General features: G+C 43.1%; 1 protein-coding gene across 1 annotated transcript in view; it reads right to left on the bottom strand.

Annotated features, from left to right (window-relative positions):
• FLT3 (fms related receptor tyrosine kinase 3) overlaps positions 1 to 15,750 on the bottom strand; it is a 126,459-nt gene that overhangs the window by 90,579 nt on the left and 20,130 nt on the right. The window lies entirely within an intron of this gene.

The raw sequence follows: 15,750 nt of genomic DNA, 5'->3' as shown, positions 1-15,750 counted from the left end.
AGCACCCGCACTGAATCCGGACCCATTCATTTCAACAGGTCTGAGTACATTTTTTTTCATGCATCAGTTCTGCGTTGCGTGAAAAACGCAGCATGTTCTATATTCTGTGTTTTTCACGCAGCCCTGGTCCCATAGAAGTGAATGGTGCTGCATGAAAAACGCATTGCATCCGGAAGCAAGTGCCGATGCAATGCATTTTTCACTGATGGTTGCTAGGAGATGTTTATAAACCTTCAGTTTTTTATAACGCACATGAAAAATGCATCAAAATGCACTGCACCCGCGCGGAAAAAAACAAACAGCTGAACGCAATTGCAGGCAAAACTGACTGAATTTGCTTGCAAAATGGTGCGAGTTTCACTGAATGCATCCGGACCTTATCCGTCACGCTTGTGTGAAAGGGGCCTAAGCATCGCACCGTGCGGGTGCGATGCGTGCGGTGAACGCACTGCACCCGCACTGAATCCTGACCCATTCATTTCTATGGGACTGTGCAAACGAGCGTGATTTTCACGCATCACTTGTGCGTTGCGTGAAAATCGCAGCATGCTCCTCTTTGTGCGTTTTTCACGTAACGCAGGCCCTATAGAAATGAATGGGGTTACGTGAAAATCGCATGCATCCGCAAGCAAGTGCGGATGCGGTGCGATTTTCACGCATGGGTTCTAGGTGACAGTCTATTCACTGTATTATTTTCCCTTATAACATGGTTATAAGGGAAAATAATAGCATTCTGAATACAGAATGCTTAGTATAATAGTGCTGGAAGGGTTAAAAATAATAAAAAAAAGTTAACTCACCTTCTCCTCTTGTTCGGGTAGATGCCGGTCTGTTCTTTAGCTGTGGGCTGAAGGACCTGTGGTGAGGTCAGATCACATGCTCCATCACCATGGTGATGGACCATGTGATTGGAGCATGTGATCTGACGTCACCTCAGGTCATTCAGCCCACAGCTAAAGAACAGACCGGCATCTACCCGAACAAGAGGAGAAGGTGAGTTAACTTTTTTTTTTTATTTTTAACCTTTCCAGCACTATTATACTAAGCATTCTGTATTCAGAATGCTATTATTTTCCCTTATAACCATGTTATAAGGGAAAATAATACAATCTTCAGAACATCAATCCCAAGCCCGAACTTCTGTGAAGAAGTTCGGGTTTGGGTACCAAACATGCGCGATTTTTCTCACGCGAGTGCAAAACGCATGACAATGTTTTGCACTCGCGCAGAAAAATCGCGCATTTTCCCGCAACGCACCCGCCTCTTATCCGGGCAAAAAACATGACGCCCGTGTGAAAGAGGCCTAAGGGTTACATAGCATCATAAATCAATATAATGCTATGCCACCCCGGCAGTGCTAGGAGTCAGGACGGGAGCTGCTGCGTACTCACGCTCCGAATCCGGACTGTACAACTCGCTCGTGTAAAAGCAACCTGAACCAACAGGAGATTGGAGAAATCTGCCTGGCATAGATTGATGGGATCACAGGTGCAATAGGTAACCATAGTAACAATTTGGCTCTGTTGGGGTGGTATAATGTGCCACAATATGGTATTGCTGGCCCTGCCTTCCATCAATTTGGACCCAACTACAAAACAGGGCCACTTTTAGTATTTTTCCACGGCCACTGTAAGTTCCTAGTAGGGATGAGCGAACTTGTGTTTTCAAGTTCGGCGTATAAGGTTCGAGTTATTTAAGAATTCCGATACCATGGACCATAAGTTCCAAAGAATTCCATAACAGAATTCTTAGATAACCCCAACCCGAAAGTTGTACGCCGAACTTGAAAACACAAGCTTGCTCATCCCTAGTTCCTAGTCCACTCCACCCACTCCACGAGATGTCCTTTATCAGCAAGTCATTCGGCACAAGCACATCCTAAAGCGAATATCCACCCGGAAATTATTTTTATGAATCTCATAGTAAGTATTTATAATACGTCTAATCTTTTCCATACGCACATAGTTATAGACCTGTCATCGAACTAATGTGATCTGTATGGAGACAGGTCCACTCTCCCATTAGCCGAAAAAGCACACACAATTATATATAGTACTACAATTCTCTGTATTGGCTTCTCCAGGAGAAATTTAAGGCAGCTGATCACTGGGGGTTTGGAAGCAATTGTCTGCCAGGCCAGCTTTGAAGGAGCTGTCCAGGACTCAAATATTGATGACCCCCTTGATCAGCTGCTGGAACGGGTCGTGGCACTTGGGCGAATGCTGCAGCTTCTTCCTAGGCCAATGACATCATGCCCATTGATCACATGGCCTGTGTGCAGCTCAGTCCCATTCAAGTGAATGGGACTGAGCTGCAATACCAAGCACAGCCACTATACAATGTATGGCAGCAGCATTCGACCTAGCCGTTTCAAACAACTGAGGTGGGGGGTGCCAGGAGTCTAACCCCCATTGATCTGATATTGAATGCCTGTCCTCCTTGTAGTTTCAAAGAACCAAGTGTATTTATTCACCAGATAACATCATAACAGAGTGTTTTGACTCACACGAGTCTTTCTCCTGAGGATGGGTCATCAATATTTGAGTTCCACACAACCCCTTTAATGTAGAAAGAGATTGAACAAAACTTGTGGTACCCTTGCGTGGGTTATTTATTATTATCACACATGTCATTTGTCAATTGTAGAATTTCCATTTTCGTTTTTGGAATATCCTGAACATTTTTGGTAAATGCATCGTAAATCAGGCATAACCATAAATGTTGACGGACTTCCCGTAATTAGCTATTTTAAAGTGGCCCCTTTAACAGTCACCACGCCATGCTGTCCTGCAGCAGTTCATCTTTCCTGTTCAGATGATGCTAGCTGTTTCCTGTGGAGCTGAAGAGTTGCTGTATGGTACAGGCAGGAAGGGAGAAATGCCAAGCAATCTGCAGTCTACCCAGCTCCCCGATCAGAATATGGTCTATGTGACACACAAGGCATAAAACCACACAAGCCAGCAACATAATAACATGGATAATAGCAACGATTACGATTTTTCATGCTATTTCCTATAATAGCCTATTACTATAGATACCAATCTATTTCTCTATTTATCACTCTGTAGTGTCTATTCAGATGATGTGACTGGTCATTCCCTAAATAAAATCATTTATTTATTTTATTTATTATACACACTTTGTAAGAAGGTACCTGGAATCATCGTGGATGGAAAGTATGTGTAACCGAGGTAAGTAAGAGCCGGTATTTTATGTGTCAGCAGCAGCTATTGCTAATTGACACCTAAAGATTTAGCATGGCTGTTATAGCTGATCCGCGACAGCTCTTACTGGGAGCAGTCAAAGTGCTGGGTGGGTGACTACTCCCCATGTTCCAGGCTGGGTTTTGCCAGGCATAAAAACCAGCCAGCACTGCCAGGTGTGGTGGATTTACCTCCCTCTGACAGTGGAGCTCAGGAGTCTGTGTGCTGTGAACTGAGGGCTGTGCTGGGATTTGAGCCGGGGCTGGAGGACTCAGGCCCCTCTAAAGGCGAACAGGCCGCCAATGGACTTGATGAGGCTGAACTGCTAAGGCTACTTTCACACTAGCGTTGTTTAAATCCGGCGTTCAATTCCGACCCGGGAACTGCCCGCCGGATCCGGAAAAACTTGTGAAAACGGATTACATTTGAATCCTGATCAGGATTTTGATCACAATGAAAAAATGCATTGGAAAAAACGGATCCGCCATTTATGGACTTTTTTCAAATTTTTCGGGTTTAACATGCAAAAGCCGGATCCGGTTTGACTGAACACACGGCGCCGGATCAGGCGTTAATGCAAGTCAATGGGAAAAAAGACCTGATCCGGCGTTCAGTCAAAGTGTTCAGGATTTTTGGCCGGAGGTAAAAATACAACATGCTACGGTTTTCTGAAAAGCCTGATCAGTCAAAAAGACTGAATTGAAGACATCCTGATGCATCCTGAACGGATTACTCTCCATTCAGAATGCATTAGGATAAAACTGATCAGTTCTTTTCCGGATTTGAGTCCCTAAGACGGAACTCAGCGCCGAAAAAGAAAAACGCTAGTGTGAAAGTACCCTTAGAGGGTGTGAATTAACACCCAGGAGAAAAGGTGACTTTTATTGTTTATGGACTTTCCTTGTCTGTGAACAAACACCAAGCCACCTGCGTTTTGTGATACACCATATCTGCATTTTGTGTGAATAAACACCGCTGTTTGATTCAAGAACTGTGTACTTTGCCTCTATACTGGATCTGCTAGTCCTAACTACCAGAGCGAATCCCCACAACTTATATAGAGCTGACATATTTGGCAGCGCTTTGCAGACATTAGCATCATGCTGTCCCCAATGGGGCTCACAATCTGAGGTCCCTATCAGTATGTATTTGGAGTGTGGGAGGAAACCGGAGAACCCGGAGGAAACCCACACAAACACGGGGAGAACATACAAACTCCATGCAGATGTTGTCAGATTCGAACCCATTTATGACACCTTTGTTTCTGATGACTTTACTAGAAGGTGGTCCGGATACGCTTGGCAAGAGTGAGGTTATACCTCCAGATCTACACACCCTCATTGAGCTCATTATATTGGGAAACCACTAGTGCCAGGAATTGATAGTCATGGAATTCTTTGTAATTGGCATTAGTTAAAAATGTTGAATGACCGGAACATCTTCCAACAGTTAGACAAGGAAGAAACTGCAAAACTAAATGTAAATTTAGACGGCACCAATAATCGTCCAGATCGTTCCCGATCATCTGGCCATCTAAATGTGCCGTAGATCACCTGATCAACGAGCGAAACGCTCGTTCATCGGGTGATCCTGTTGTTCATGTAGGCATACCAATTATAATTTCTGGGCAGCAGATTGCGCCATCTAAACAGCGATCTGCTTTTCAGAAACCATGACTCTATATGGGGACAAGCGATCGAAATATCGATCCCTCATTCTCATACTGTGAAGGAGATCGCTGCATGTAAATGCGCAGTCTCATTCACTGAACAAGCAGCCGACTGTCAGGAAGGATCGCTTCCTTCCCGACAATTGGCCGCTCAGTCCGCCCATCTAAATCCACCTTAACATGTATCCATCACAGAAAGCCCTGCAGGAGAAATAGTATTAGTGTAATGACACCGGGAGGCTTTGGATCTGGACAAAGGAGCAGGTAAGCATTTTAGGAACTTTTATCAAAATGTTCCTCATGGGTTCTTCTGGCCTGAATCATATATACATGTTTCCTTTTGGGATATATTCAGTGGGAATGCATTTTGGTGCACAGAAGTGATTATAATCAAAGCTATGGGAAAATGTTATGGCTATGTACATCTTTGGGGGCAATTTTTTATGATTGCATTTTGGCTGGTCATTTTCACTTGCCGGTCATCTTATGTGCCCTTATATCTAAATTACTAAAAGGTCATAAACACTTATTTAAGCCACATTCTTATCATTAACTAATTTAGCTATTATGAGTGTTTGGGAGGTCAGAGATCAGAGATAAGGAGCCATAAGCTGAGCTGCCTGACAGAACAGTCAGAAAATTCAGAGCCTGCTACTAGCATCTCAAGGCTGCACAGAGACAATGGTTCAAAAATTTTTAATAAAGACCAACGGAAAAAAGATTTTTACCCTTCCTGCCTTCTCTATCACTGTATACACAGTGCTCAATGAGCTCTGTATATACAGATCACAAAGTGGCAGTGTCACTTCCTACTACGGTCCTAGCTGTCACAGGATCGCGGGGGGCCAGGTATGTGCACAAGCTGCTGGGGCTCAGCAGACCTAGATCACCTCTGCAGTGAGGGTGAACAGCCATTTTGAACCTCTCTGGGGTCTGTTTCCCCTGTAACTGGGGCTAATGTGTCAGCCCCAATTACAGGAGAATTAAGAAATTAAAAAAATAATGTTAAATGCCTTCTAAATATCAGAATGACCTTATGGGGGGGCACAAAGTGTAAAAAAATAAAAATAAATTCAAAGTTAAAAATACCGCCATACTGCAGCTTCTAGCCCTGCAACTGTCTATTGTAAACTATATGCAGTGAGCCAGGAGGGGAGGCAAGCTTGGGAGGAATGGTAGGGGAGGATATGTGGTGGTGGTGGTAGCAGCACTCACAGTTCACAGTGGCAAACTCCACTCTGGGTGTCCACCGTGCCTTGCTGACTGAAGGGCGCACCCTTTCTTCCCTAGGGGCCTGGTATTGGGGCTACTGCCTGGTGGAAGGTTATGGTGATCAGTTGGCGGGAATGCAAGGTAGGGGGTAAGATGCAGAGGCCGACGGAAGGATGGTGGACTCAATAAACAGGCCCAATTTAGTGACAATATTGATGGTAGTACTAGTCCTTGAGTTCTTTCTAAACACTTTACTATCATTCGAAATTGACTGCAGACTGCAAAACTCTCACAATCAGTAACGCAGTTCCCACAGCAGGGTGTGATGTGTGCCAAAGCAATATAGCCTCTCAACAAACAGCAAAGTCTTTTACCTTAAACGAGCGTTACTTTTGCTAATGCTCACAGTCCCTTGAAATCTAAGATAGTCTACAAATATCAGTTCAATTTCTCCCAGGAGTTTGGCACTTACCCTTAGCATAGAGGGATGGAGAATCCTGGTAAGAAACCTGACACTGCACAGACCCATGCAGCTCCTCTAACTTTGGCTGTTTAGGCCGGACTCACTGGCTAAGGCAATAAGACTACTTAGCGACTCCCTCAGAGTGGGAAAGGTCAAACCGCCCTCCCTCTGAATAGCGCACAAAAACTAAGCTATGTTACCTAATACAACTCTTGGATTCACATCCGAATACAGGAAAAACCCTTCACCCCAAATAGCAAATGTTAACCCTTTGCAGGGGGTCCTCTGGAGCACAAACGATACAAAATGTAAAACAATATTTCAGTTGCGCATAAACATTACATAAAATAAAGCCCCAGATATCACCAAAAAAGGTGCAAAAATTATTTGCATAAAAAGTTATGGCTTTCAAGATTTATGTACAAAAAATGCATCTGGTCAGTATGGGGGATAAATGGTCTTGTCTTGCACTGGTTAATGAATGGTGTTTGGAGTGCGTAGTTGAAGTGGTTGGCCTATCTCACACATTGGTGGCATATCACTAGGATATGTCACCAATGTCTGATAGGTGCAGGTCCCACCTCACTAGAATGGGGCCCCGAAAGTAAACGAGGGTACAAGTGCAGCAACCCAAGCCCCAACTCAGTTACTTCTGGATCTCCCATGGAACTGAATGGAGAGGAGGTCGTGCTTGCACGGTGCACTCTATTCACTTCTATGACAGTTCTGGAAATAGCCCAGCTTGCTCGCTTGGCTCTTTATGGAACCCCCATAGAATTGAATGGAAAGGACGTCGCACATGCAGGGTGCACTGTCCTTCACTTTGAGGACCTTGTTCTAGAGATAGCTGCGGGTCTTAGAGGTAGCGATATTCCACTAACGTATGAGCTGGGCCTACTTCTTTAAGCAGTGGTCCAAATTGGGACATTGCTATGTAACATACACTGCCACGAGAAGGAGGTACCATAGTCCTAGGGCATGTATTTTTGTGTAGTATCCAGCACCAGACAGGTTATGAGCTTTTCATGTGGTGGTTTTAAAAGTTCTGCAATAAATGTGGTCTCCAAAAAAAGTTACGAAGGAAGGTGAGCTAGTTTACATCTGAAGGAAAGGAGAACAAAAACATTTGAGTATAACTAGCGAAGAAGAACTGAAAGAGTAAATGAACTTCCTTCAGAGCTAATCTAGTGTATATTTAGTGCCAGACTGAACTGAGACGGGAAGGAAATATGGAGTTATGTTCTAGTCTAACACGTAAATCAATAAGATGTCATTTCAACAGTGTGTAGATTTGGCTTCTTCATAAAAGGTTCATAGAGTTGGAAAAAGCACAACAAAAGAGTCACCATAAAATGAACACTAAAGGTGAATTTACACGGCCCGACAATCGGGCAGGTCACCATGAATGACCGTTCCTGCAAACGAACAAAAAGAAGGTATGGCAGCATCTCCAGTAGTTCTTTTATTTCGTATTGCTACGAGTGTGTACACAAAAAGCCAAATGCCAACGTTTCGGCTACATGGCAGCCTTTAACAAGCATGTAGACAAGTGATATTCTCAACAATAAATTGGGAAACCTAACTCCTCCAAACACAGCGTGGGACCAAACAAAGAGGTGTCACAACCCTCAATTATATAATACACCAATCCAAGGTAGATCTCAATTAGGTGCTACATTAATCACATATGTGCGTGATTAAAACATCTGTGTTTACAGCCTTGTTTGACTCGTTCCTGCGAACGGCCATTCCCGATAATATGGTCATGTGAATTACCATATTGCTTTCATCGGGTGATCCTGTCGTTCATGCGGGCACCACTGATCATGGCTTCTGGGCAGCAGATCATGCCATCTAAACAGCGATCTGCTGCTCAGAAAACATGATCCTGTATGAGGATGAAGGATCGCAATAGCGACCGCTCATCCTCATACTGTGAAAGACATCGCTCCATGTAAATGCAAGGTCTCCTTCACTGATCGAGCAGCCAACTGTCGGGAAGGAAAGCCATGTAAATCCAACTTTAGAAAACATAGAGAGCTGTAGACTTTTTCAGGGTAGGACTAGGGAATATTTAATGTGAAACCTCTTGGAAGCTACCAGCAAAAATTGCATTGAAAAATTGTTGTTTAGGGGTTTTGGTGGAAATGAAATCTGTCTCAGGAAATCTGGTCTGGATAAGGGAGTACTCTTCTCAAAGAGGTGGCTGTTCAGAGAGGTTTACTGTAAGTTAAATGTTAGCATGTAACCAGTTTTGGCAATCTTCTGAATTTTGAGTAAATATACTTTGTGTAAGGATCTGACGACAGGGGAGGGTGCTGCCTGTGGTGACATTCATACTTTGTCTCATAGATGGTGCAACCCTCTACTTTAATATAGTGAGTTCCCTCTGACTTTTCTGCAAAATGTCTACAAGAACATGAGACAGCCCCTTTTCATATGCCCTGAGCCACTTCCAAAAGGTGGCACTAACGAGATGGTACTCTTTCCTCTTTTCATATTATTTTCCCATGGAGCATTGCCACTAAATCTCCATACCATGAGACACTGCCAATAAGTCTCCATACACCGCTGCCAGTACCCTGCCTAAGCTACATCCAAGGCATCACACTCAGCCAGCCAGAATCCTACTCCATGCTGATGAGGGGCAAGCACCCAGAAACATATGCCTACAGAAAGACATCTGGCTTGGCTATTTTCCCTAGTTATATCCCAAGGGCCTATTGGTAGAGCAGCTCCAGCTCTAGTGGACGCGACCATGAATTTATTACATGGATGTAATGCTACATTTCAGGTTAGACAAAGCATTTAATGCAGGGGCTTACATACAAAAGTGGAAGTCTGTGATGTAACAACCACTTTAAAGAGAGCCTGTCACCGCTCCTGACATGTCTGTTATCATAGCCCCATACATTCCCCATGTAATAACAATTCTGGAGCATCTATTCTTATGGCTCCATGTTGTGCCATGTCTTTATTATTTCTACTAGAAGTTATGAATGAATTGCTATTAGCCTTCAGTAAGGGTACAGAGGGGAGGTAACAAGTTGGGGGGGGGGGGTGTACCTTCACAGACTGAAAATGGCAGCACTGATTGGATAGAGTGAGACTGTGCAGGTACACCCCCCAACTGGTTACCTCCCCTCTGTACCTTTACTACAGACTGCTAGCAATTCATTCATAACTTCTAGTAGAAATAATAAAGAATGGCACAACATAGAGCCATAAGAATAGATGCTCCAGACTTGGTATTACATGGGGAATGCATGATGCTATTATAACAAACATGTCAGGAGTGGTGACAGGTCCTCTTTAATAGAATCCTGTTGTTTTAAGTGGGAACCATCTTGAACTAAAGATGATCAAAAAGGCTTATGCTTCGGGGACTCTGGCCATGGATGTTAATAGAGTGCCACCCATCCAGGCTTTTTTTTAACATGGAAGGAACTGATCCCCTGTCTGATAAAATAAGTAATATTAAGGAAGAAGAGAAGGACCATGTGGTATTTTTCTTCCATCATTCTTCTATGTTCTCCACAAACAGCACTTGGATCCATCAAATTCATTGAATATATTCAGAAGGTCTGCAGGGAAAAAAAAAACATGAAGGCGTGCAGAATTTTGGTCCAATTTCCAAATCAAAAGCTCCCATTAAAGTCTATGAGTCTGATGCCATCTGCGTTCTGTCTGTTTTTCACTGACCATTGGTGGGATGCTCTAGAAATCCTATTTTCAGTCTAGCAGTGCATATGACAAACAGATGGCACGGACACACAGAACAAAACGGAGGTAACACGGTCATCATCTGGGAAGAAAACAGGCCTTTTTTTGCTGAGGAAAACTTGACACGGACATGTGAATAAGGACTATCTTAGTTCTCACTGGTCTAGTGCTAGTTACCACAAACTATATTCCCCTACTTCTGTTTCCTGAATTTTGCACTGTCCCTGTCTGCAATGTAGAGCATACTGACCATATAGAAGGTGACTACTCTGGTCTCCACAAGAGACTGGAGATCCTGCTACCGATAGCAGCCGACATTGCCTACCGTTTACTTCAATGACAAGTGTGAACGACTCACAGAAAGAAACCTCTGGTCAGAGCGCCAGCGTTCTATCTCTCCTGCATTCATCTCTATGATCAGTGAAGGAAAAGATGAAAGACATCATTCTGTGACAAGTATGGAAATAACAGATGACACCAGGGATGATACAATTACCTCCAAAACTGCGTTAGTCTGCCATGATAATAACATACCACCAAACCAACCTAACTGACCTGGGATATTAATATTAAAGGAAATCGTTCACCACAGTGTTGGACCGTTATCTACAGTAATACATAAGTAGTACTGCAGATCACTATTCTTTATTTTCCAGTATTCCTGAAGAGCTCTCCAGCATTAAAGAGGTTGTCCGGTCCCAAAATCAAAATTCTTTTGATGTGCTTCAAACACCCCTCACCATGCATGCAAATCCCCCCAATACCAGTTTTTTTTATGTCTGAGCTCTCCTTTTTCCCTGGAAGACATCACATTATCCTGGCAAATCTGGCAGCTACTCCTATAGCTCCTGTGTCTATCTTTCTACACACAGATATGAATCTACTTCTCACTCAGTGTCTAAATCCCATCACTGACCGTCCACGGGCTCTGCCCTCACCATCTCCAGAGTGTAATAAACGCTGGAAGCAGCAAGCACACCCGAACATCTGTATCTAATCCTATCCTGTGTGATAATCCTAGTTGATCACAGCACTCTGTCTATTCTGGCTGGTGTGGGCGCTCGTCAGGGGTTTGTTCCTGGAACTCAATTTGTGTCAAACAATTCAGACAGCACTCCAATTTTTGATGATGCTTAATTGTTTTTTTATTGGCCGGACATGGTGGTACACAAAGCCGGCGCTTTCCCTTGGTCCAGTGGACACTTTTATGCCTGACGAAGGGCATCCTATGTGCCCGAAACGTTGCTTTGTGTACCACCATGTCCGGCCAATAAAAAACAATTAAGCATCATAAAAAATTGGAGTGCTGTCTGAATTGTTTAATCCTATCTTGTGTGATACAGCCTGCTGAGCTGTGTATCTAAACTCATCACTGACAGTCCACGGGCTCTTCCCTCACCATCTGCAGAGTGTGATAAACCGCTGGAATCGACAAGCACGTCCAAACACATCTGTATCTAATCCTAAGGGCACTTTCACACTAGCGTTTTTCTTTTCCGGCACCGAGTTCCGTCAAAAGGGCTCAATGCCGGAAAAGAACTGATCAGGCATATCCCCATGCATTCTGAATGGAGAGTAATCCGTTCAGGAAGCATCAGGATGTCTTCAGTTCAGTCATTTTGACTGATCAGGCAAAAGAGAAAACCATAGCATACTATGGTTTTATCTCCGGCGAAAAAAACGTAAGACTTGGAATTTTTTTTCCATAGGAATGCCAGATCCGTCCTTCCGGTCTGCGCATGTGCAGACCAAAAAAAGGTGAAAAAAATTAATGCCGGATCCGTTTTGCCGGATAACACCGGAAAGACGGATCTGGCATTTCAATGAATTTTTTTGACGAATCAGGCATTTTTAAGACTGATCAGGATCCTGATCAGTCTTACTAATGCTATCAGTTGACATACGTTTTGCCGGATCCAGCAGGCAGTTCGGGCGACAGAACTGCTTGCCGGATCACTCTGCCACAAGTGTGAAAGTAGCCTAACATGTATGAGTGCCTGATACAGAGCCTGTTATGTGCGATACTGCCTGCTGAAGTGTGTATCTAATCCCATCTTCTATGATACAGCCTGCTGAGCTGTGTATCTAATTCCATTTTTTATCATACAACCTGCTGAGCTGTGTATCTAAACCTTTATGCACACAACCGTATCCATTTTGCGATCAACATTTTATGCAGTCCCATTGAGTTCTATGGATTTGAGGTCCTCATTTTGAGGACCAGAATAGGACATCTTCTGTCTTTACTGGAACTAACATACGGATGTATATAAACACACTGATGATGTCCATGTGCTTTCCACATCCGTATGTCAGTTCTGCGAAACATAGAACATGTACTATTCTAGTCCTCATAATGCAAATCTAAAACCCATAGAACTCAATGGGACTGCAAAAACAAATGTGAATCACACATGGACAGTATCCTTATTTAATGGATCTGCAACTTTAAATACTGGTGACTTATGCTTGAGTCACGGAGGTAAAATGTTGATTGCATGACTGAAGCTATTAGATGTTATTAAACAGCCTGGGAGAGGTAATAAAACAACATTGTAAGTGGCAATAGATGATGCACCCTTCCACCTCTAACCAAGCTGACTAGAGGTGGAAGGGTGTGAAATCTATTGTCAGCCACTTACAATGCTGTTCTAACATTTCTCCCAAGGCAGTCATGCAAATGCAATCAACATCTTACCTCCATGACTGAAGCACAGGAATTGGCACCAGCACAGGAATTTTCTTACAAGCCATTGTAATTGAGAAAATTAGTTGGATGCTAGTGAAATGTCTTCAATAAAAATAAAACAAGTCCAGTTGCTCTGACTTACTCCTGTGTCACGGTTAGGGAGAAGTGAACCCTGAACTACCCATACCACTTTCCCTACCTACTTGCACGATCTGCACTAGGTGTTGGCCAACAACTGGTCGACATTAGTGTTGATCATGAATATTCGAATTGCGAATTTTAATCGTGCATATTGCCACTTCGAGAATTCGCAAATATTTAGAGTATAGTGCTATATATTCTTATTCACGAATCGCGAATATTCTAATCGTGAATTTATCACGAATATCGGCACTTAGCAACATCCCTAGCAACCAATAGGAAAGAATATATTACATTGCCAATTTTCACAATCAAGTAAATAATGACTGGAGATTACAAATTCTCAAATGTGGGAATTTATGGCTAATATTCGGCCAAAAATTTGCAAATTGTCACAAATTCGAATATTGCCTATGCCGCTCATCACTAGCCGACAGTAGATAAGTGTGGGGACCTATAGGAAGAACCTAGTGACAGATCGACAACCATACTAAAATACAAGTTGAACAAACTAGCCGGGTCAAATCGGGAGAGATCAATTTAAACCGAATCAGAATCAATAAAACAAAGCCAAAACCAAATACAGAAGCTAAAAACAAGGAGAGCAGCCAGGGTAAATCCACAAACCAAAATCAGAAATGATACCAAGCCAGAAGTCAGAACCAGCAATGCACTTTCGGGTCCAAACCAGCCAAGAATCAGAGGTCAAGGTCCGAGCAGGGTCAGGAAACCAGGAGACTCGGGATAAGTTAAAGAACACTAGGATCAATAAAGTAATACTAAAATTTCCCTCGGGATCAATAAAGTGTATCGTATTGTAGTGAGGATATCCGGACCTAGGAGAAGGCACCAGTAGATTTGACCAGCACATTGCCTATATTTAAATAGGCAGCACTTTCTGGTCATGTGATACATCCAATGATACATGACTGATGATGTCAGCGTGCCAGACCCGTGCTGGCAACTGGATGCCGGCGACACTGCCTGCTAAACCACCACAGCTATTTTAATCCAACCCTCGATTTCAACCACCAAATTTTTTCTTGACTGCCAGAGACATTTCCTAATAGTCATTACGCTTGATTCTAAAGCAATTTATACATAGGCAATGAGAAACCTAAATACAGAAAAAAAACCTCTTATTTTATAGTGGAATGCAGTGGAAGAGTAAAAATAATATTCATGTCACCACTACAATGCTATTGCTTTCTATTTATTAGTGTTGGTTGATTTTTTAGCTTTTTTAGCTTTTCTTAGCTGCATAGTTGTCCTAACTGTGTAGGAGGTCTGTCCAATGCTTTGCACTGCAGCTCTGCTTGTTTACAGTGTAGCACCAGAAATACAATGTATGAAGAGATACGTTCCTACTATGATAGAATGATAATAAACAAGCAACTAAACCACTAGAAGATCAGTAACTGGTAACCAGTGGAATTTTGAAGAGATGTTTTAAAACAGTGGTTAGTGGTGGCATTGGACTTATGGTGGACGGTCACATGAAGAAATAACCTACGGTTGTCTTTCTCATTTATAAAGCATATTATAGAGCAGGAGGAGCTGAGCAGACTGATATTTAGTTTTTTGGGTAAAGATTCAGTATAACCTGTATCTTATTGCTGTAAACCTCTGCTCATTCTGGTCTTAGGAGTCCGGTGGGCGGTCCTGCTCAGTAATTGACAGCTATCTCTGTATACATGGTCATAGAAGGAAGGCTGAGGACCGCCCACTGGACTCCTAAGACCAGAATGAGCCGAGGTTTACAGTAATAAGATGCATGTTTTATTGAATCTTTTCCCATAAACCTACATATCGATCTGCTCAGCTCCTCCTGCTGTATAACACGCTGCCTGCAGATTATACTTTATTTTCAGTATGACGGGTTCTCTTTAGCCTTGAATCAGCATAAACCTCAATAGACTGAAGTGTAACGGATTCATTCCCCTGTGGTCACTGTGCAGACTGGTACTTGTTTCAGACAGTAGATGTACCCCAGGTGGCCTGAAGGAGATGAGTAAAGCTGTTTGTGGTTAATGACAAAGCTGTCTATTAATAAATTCACTATAAAAAGTAGCGCTCTGGTGAACACCGCACGCAACAGCAGGATCCTGCACGCTTGTGTCCCTCTCTTCCTCGTTGGCATTATTATGACCCTTTTCCATGCTTTTTCTCTCTATAACATTGACTGAGAGTCTTGCGGCCATTCACTCCTGTTATGGATGGGGCAGGGGAACAAAGAGCTACCGCTAGAATAAGGGGTGGTGTGACCCAGCAAAAGTAAAGGTCGCCTAATTTTCACTTTTTGTTACAGAGGCTACACACAGGGTGCTATCTTTTATCTTTACAGCTGTTTTAATTTGGATTACTAATGGCCTGGACAAGCAGGGTCAGATTGGCCCACCAGAGTACCAGAGGATTCTATGGTGGGTCCAGGTTCTGATGCAATATTGGTCCCCAAAGGTCTTGGAGAAAAAACGCCACTAGGGTCTATCTCTATCATTCAAAACTTATTAGACTTTAATGATGATATAGAAGTTGGGCCCTGAGAATAATTTTCTCTGGTGGGCCCAAGAATCCAAGTCCAACACTGTGTACAAGTGCTGGTGAAGTCTCTCCTGGTCCATTAGGACAGGACTAGATATTGCACTAAATA

Source organism: Bufo gargarizans, chromosome 3 (assembly GCF_014858855.1).
Source record: "Bufo gargarizans isolate SCDJY-AF-19 chromosome 3, ASM1485885v1, whole genome shotgun sequence".
NCBI classification, from domain to species: domain Eukaryota; kingdom Metazoa; phylum Chordata; class Amphibia; order Anura; family Bufonidae; genus Bufo; species Bufo gargarizans.
The sequence above is the reverse complement of the archived record's forward strand: the minus strand, read 5'-3'. Positions and strand labels throughout refer to the sequence as shown.